Here is a 5805-nt window from a genome sequence, read left to right as displayed (position 1 = left end):
ATTATAGGATATTACAGTAGAGTATTTAATAGTATGGTATAGTATATTAATAATATGGTAAGGTATATGGAATAGTTTATTATGTATGAATAGCATATTATAGAATGGTTGCTATGGTAAAGTATATTATGTATATTATAGTACGGTATAGTATGATATGACATGTATTTGTAGTATATTATAGTATAGTATGTATGGCATGCATATTGTACATAGTATCGTTATTATAATATGGATAGTATATTATCGGTATCATATATTATTGGTATGGTATGGGCAGTATATTATGGTATATTATGGAGGTAAGATATTATAGTATGGTGTGTTATAGAATAGTATGTAGGTATAGCATGTATAGTATGGCACGGTATTAATAGGTATACTATAGTAGGTGTAGTATATTAGGTATGGTATTTATGGTATAGTATATTTATAGCATGCTATAGTATCGTATAGTTATAGTATGGGATGCTATATTATAGTATTGTTATTTGCATTATAATATGGTTAAATATATTATAGTCCGGTATGTATATTATAGTGTAGTATATTGTACTATGGTATGGTATATTATATTCGAGGTATATTATATTATAGATAGTTAGGTATAGTATATTATAGTATATTATAGCTATGGTATATATAGTATAGAGTCTAGTATGGAATGCTATATTATAGTAATTGTATATTGTATTATAGTTATGCCAAAATATATTTGTAGTACGGTATAGTATATTATAGTGTCGTATATTGTATTATGGTATGGTATATTATATTATGGTATATTATATATTATAGTATGGTATGATATATTATAGTATGGTATAGTATATTTATGGTATAGTATGGTACAGTCATAGTATGTATACTAATATTATATATGGTGCAGTATAGTATTGTATGGTATGGTATAGTATGGTAGGTATAGTGCAGTATTCCATGGTGTAGTTATATGTATAGTATTGGTATGCCCTAGTATTATAGTATGTAGACTATAACATATTACGGTGTATTATCAGTTGGCATGGTATAGTATGTATGCCCTAGGGTTTTTATAGTATGGTATTGTATAGTATAGTAGGTATAGTATACTATAGTATAGTGTATTATGGTAACAGTATATTATATTATAGTATGGTATGCCCTAGTATGTTATACTATGGTGTGGTATGTACCACATAGTATACTATAGTTGGTAGATAGTATATAATGGTATGTTTTAGTATATTATGGTATGTATGGCATAGTATATTATACCAAAGCATTGGTGATACTAGTTTCTGATTGGCTAGAAGAGCGGTTCTAGAATGGACATTAAAACGAGATAACGGGACAGTTGGAAAAGATCTCAGGACTCCTTGCAATCGTGATGCAATAAACACCTACACAAAGCAGACTGCACTTGCTACAAAGTCACAGAAAGATGAACCAACAACCACACAAACTGAACTTGAATACAACGAGGAAAAACTTAGCTTGCATTTATTTGTTTATGCGAGACGTGTTTTTGGCGGCATCTGATGACTTAATGTGGTGAGTGACGAACATTCATTCTCTCTGGTCCTACTTGTGCAGTCATGATGTTAGTTTAGTGTTGCTATGATGTCATATCCTCCCTATGTTCTAGTTTAGTGTTGCTATGATGTCATATCCTCCTCTGTGTGTGTGTTGATGTCATATCCTCCTCCTCGTTTCTTAGTTTATTGTTGCTATGATGTCATATCCTCCCTCATGTTTCTAGTTTATGTTGCTATGATGTCATATCCTCCCTCATTTCCTCTAGTTTAGTGTTGCTATGATGTCATATCCTCCCTCATGTTCTAGTTTAGTGTTGCTATGATGTCATATCCTCCCTCATGTTTCTAGTTTAGTGTTGCTATGATGTCATATCCTCCTTCATGTTTCTAGTTTAGTGTTGCTATGATGTCATATCCTCCCTCATGTTTCTAGTTTAGTGTTGCTATGATGTCATATCCTCCCTCATGTTTTTAGTTTAGTGTTGCCTATGATGTCATATCCTCCCTCATGTTTCTAGTTTAGTGTTGCTATGATGTCATATCCTCCCTCATGTTTCTTAGTTTAGTGTTGCTATGATGTCATATCCTCCCTCATGTTTCTAGTTTAGTGTTGCTAGATGTCATATCCTCCCTCATGTATCTAGTTTAGTGTTGCTATGCAGTCATCCTCCCTCGTGTTCCTAGTTCACCAGCTGTTTCAGCAACGGTTTATTTTTGAATTCGGTTGTCGTATTGGCAGGTTCCTAGCAACAAACTATTTAGCTAGCTTGTACTTGTGTTTGATATAGAATGACGATCTCCTCATAATGAATGTCAATAGAAAACAGCAACCCACACAAGTTGGGTGAATTTGGCCTATTCCTCCTGACAGAGCTCATGGAACTGAGTCAGGTTTGAGGCCTCCTGCTCACACACACTATTTCAGTTCTGCCCACAAATTATCTTGTAGGATTGAGGTCAAGGCTTTGTGATGGCCACTCCAATACCCTGACTTTGTGTCCTTAAGCTATTTTGCCACACACTTTGAAGTACTGCTTGGGGTCATTGTCCATTTGGAAGACCCATTTGCGACCAAGCTTTAACTTCCTGACTGATGTCTTGAGATGTTGTTCAATATTTCCTCATAATGTTCTTTCTCAATGATGCCATCTATTTGTGAAGTGCACCAGTCCCCTCCTACAGCAAAGCACCCCCACAACATGATGCTGCCTCCCCCGTGCTTCACCGGTTGGATGGTGTTCTTCCTCCAAGCATAAGCGATGGTATTATGGCCAAACAGTTCTATTTTTGTTTCATCAGACCAGAGACATTTCTCAAAAAGTACGATCTTTGTCCCCATGTGCAGTTGCAAACCGTGTGTCTGGCTTTTATATTGCAGTTTTGGAGCAATGGCTTCTTCTTGCTGAGCGGCCTTTCAGGTTACGTCGAATATGGAACTCGTTTTAATGTGGATATAGATACTTTTTGTACTTGTTTCCTCCAGCATCTTCACACGGTCCTTTGTTGTTGTCTGGATTGATTTGACTTTCACACCAAAGACGTTCATCTCTAGAGACAGAACACGTCTCCTTCCTGAGCGGTATGATGCTGCGTGGTCCATATTGCTTTATACTTCGTACTATTGTTTGTACAGATGAACGGGTACCTTCAGGCATTTGAAATTGCCTCCAAAGGATGAACCAGACTTGTGGAGTCTACAATTTCTTTCTGAGGTCTCTGCTGATTTCTTGTGATTGTCCATGATGTCAATCAAAGAGGCACTGAGTTTAAAGGTAGGCCTTGAAATACATCCACAGGTACACCTCCAATTGACTCAAATATGTCAATTAGCCTATCAGAGGATTCTAATGCCATGACATCATTTTCTGGAATTTTCCAAGCTCGTTATAAAGGCACAGTCAACTTAGTGTATGTCAACTTCGTGACCCACGGGAATTGTGATACCAGTGATTATAAGTAAATAATCTGTCTGTAAACAATTTTGGAAAATTACTTGTGGACGCTGATGTCCTAACCGACTTGCCAAAACTATAGTTTGTTAACAAGCACATTTGTGGAGTGGTTGAAAAACAGTTTAATGACTCCAAAATAGTGTATGTAAACATCCGACTTCAACTGTACTTATGTTACATGTGATATACATTTCTAAACAAACAGTTTTACTGCTGGAGAGGGTTAGCTGGATAGGAGGAGGAGGAGGAGGAGGTGGAGGAGGCGGAGGAGGATGGAGGAGGAGGGGGAGGAGGAGGAGGAGGAGAGGAGAGGAGGAGAGGAGAGGAGGAGGCGGAGAGGAGGAGGAGGAGGAGGAGGAGAGGAGGAGGAGGAGAGGAGGATGGAGGAGGAGGAGGAGAGGAGTAGGAGGAGAGGAGTGAGGAGGGGAGGGAGGGGAGGCATTCTTTACTGCTGGAGAGGAGTTGCTGGAGTAGGAGGAGGAGGAGGAGGAGTAGGGGAGGGAATTACTTTACTGCTGGAGAGGTTGCTGGAGTAGGAGGAGGAGGAGGGAGGAGTAGGGGGAGGGGAATTACTTTTACTGCTGGAGAGGGTTAGCTGGAGTAGGAGGAGAGGAGGAGGAGTAGGGGGAGGGGAATTACTTTACTGCCGTGAGGTTAGCTGGAGTAGGAGGAGAGAGGCGGAGGAGTAGGGGATGGGAATTACTTTAGTGCCGTAGAGGGTTAGCTGGTAGGAGGAGGAGGAGGGAGGAGGAGAGGAGTAGGGGGAGGGAAATTACTTTACTGCTGGAGAGGGTAGCTGGATAGGAGGAGGGAGGAGAGGAGTAGGGGGAGGGAAATTATCTTTACTGCCGTAGAGGGTTAGCTGAGTAGGAGTGTCTTCAGAACCCATTCTGAAACACACCACCTGTTTTGTTTTGGTTGATGTCAGTTGAGACACATGATTTGGTTTCTAGCTGGGGGAACGTAACAGGGTTAGGAGCAAGAGGAGGCGGGGAAATACTTTTTACGGCTGCTAGAGAGGTTTAGGAGGCTGGAGAAGAGGAGGAGGAGTGGAGGGAAATTACTTTACTGCTAGAGAGGGTTTACGGAGGGTGGAGGAAGAGGAGGAGGAGGTAGGGGGCAAATTACTTTACTGCTAGAGAGGGTTAGGAGGGGAGGAAGAGGAGGGGAGGTGAGGGAAATTACTTACTGCTAGAGAGGGGTTAGGAGGTGGAGGAAGAGGAGGAGGGGAGGAGGAGGAGGGAGAGAGACATTACTTTTACTGCAGAGAGGGTAGGGTGAGGGAAGAGGAGAGGGAGGCGACGGAGGGGGCGGAAATGACTTTAAACTGCTAGAAGGAGTGGGAGGTGGAGGAGGAGGAGGGCGGGTAGAGAGCATACCTTTACTTCCTAGAGAGGGTTAAGTAGGTGGAGGACGAGGAGGGGGGGAGGAGATTTTGAGGAGGGAGTGGAAAGTCCATTAAACAATCAAAATTATCTATAACGTATGATACTTTCTGTCTGTCCTTTCATGGGCTTCCCTTCTGAGGGCGGAGGGCCTGGTGGGGGTTGTATGTTGGGGCGGTGGCGTGCTGGCCTGGGTGTGGTGGTCTTGGTGGGTGGCTGTATCGTATTCTGGTCTGCGGGCCTGTGACAGCGGGTATGGTTGCGCACTCGGACTGCTTCTGTCTGGAGGCTGCGGGGGGCGGGCGTGTGCTGCTTGTGCGTGTATCTGCAACTCATTTTCTTTACTACTTTCAGATAGAGGGAAAACCAACGGGTTGTTTTTTAAGTGTACGTCCTTATCACCTTCCTGGTGGGTTCCCCCTATAATATACTACACCATAAGATACTATACCATACTATACTATATCATACTTAACCTTGCTATACTATACCATACCATACCATTCCATACCATACAATGCTATACTATACCATACTATACTATACCATACCATACTATACTATACCATACCATACTATACTATACCATACCATACTATACTATACCATACTGTAATATACCATACCATAACATACTATACTATACTATACCATACCATACTATACCATACTGTAATATACCATACCATAACATACTATACGATACTATACCATAACATACTATACTATACTATACCATAACATACTATACTATACTATACCATTCCATACCATACAATACTATACCATACCATAACATACTATACTATACTATACCATAACATACTATACTATACCATACCATAACATACTATACTATACCATACCATTCCATACCATACAATGCTATACTATACCATACTGTAGTATACCATACCATAACATACTATACCATACCATACCATTCCATAC

The 5805-nt window shown here is 40.4% G+C and overlaps 1 pseudogene; it reads left to right on the top strand.

The window, feature by feature from the left end:
• The first annotated feature begins 5109 nt into the window (after positions 1 to 5109).
• LOC112072569 (disks large-associated protein 3-like) overlaps positions 5110 to 5805 on the top strand; it is a 35822-nt pseudogene continuing 35126 nt past the window's right edge.

This window comes from Salvelinus sp. IW2-2015, unplaced genomic scaffold, assembly GCF_002910315.2.
Source record: "Salvelinus sp. IW2-2015 unplaced genomic scaffold, ASM291031v2 Un_scaffold1962, whole genome shotgun sequence".
NCBI classification, from domain to species: Eukaryota; Metazoa; Chordata; class Actinopteri; order Salmoniformes; family Salmonidae; genus Salvelinus; species Salvelinus sp. IW2-2015.
Note: the sequence above shows the minus strand (reverse complement) of the source record. Positions and strands in the feature narration are given on the sequence as shown.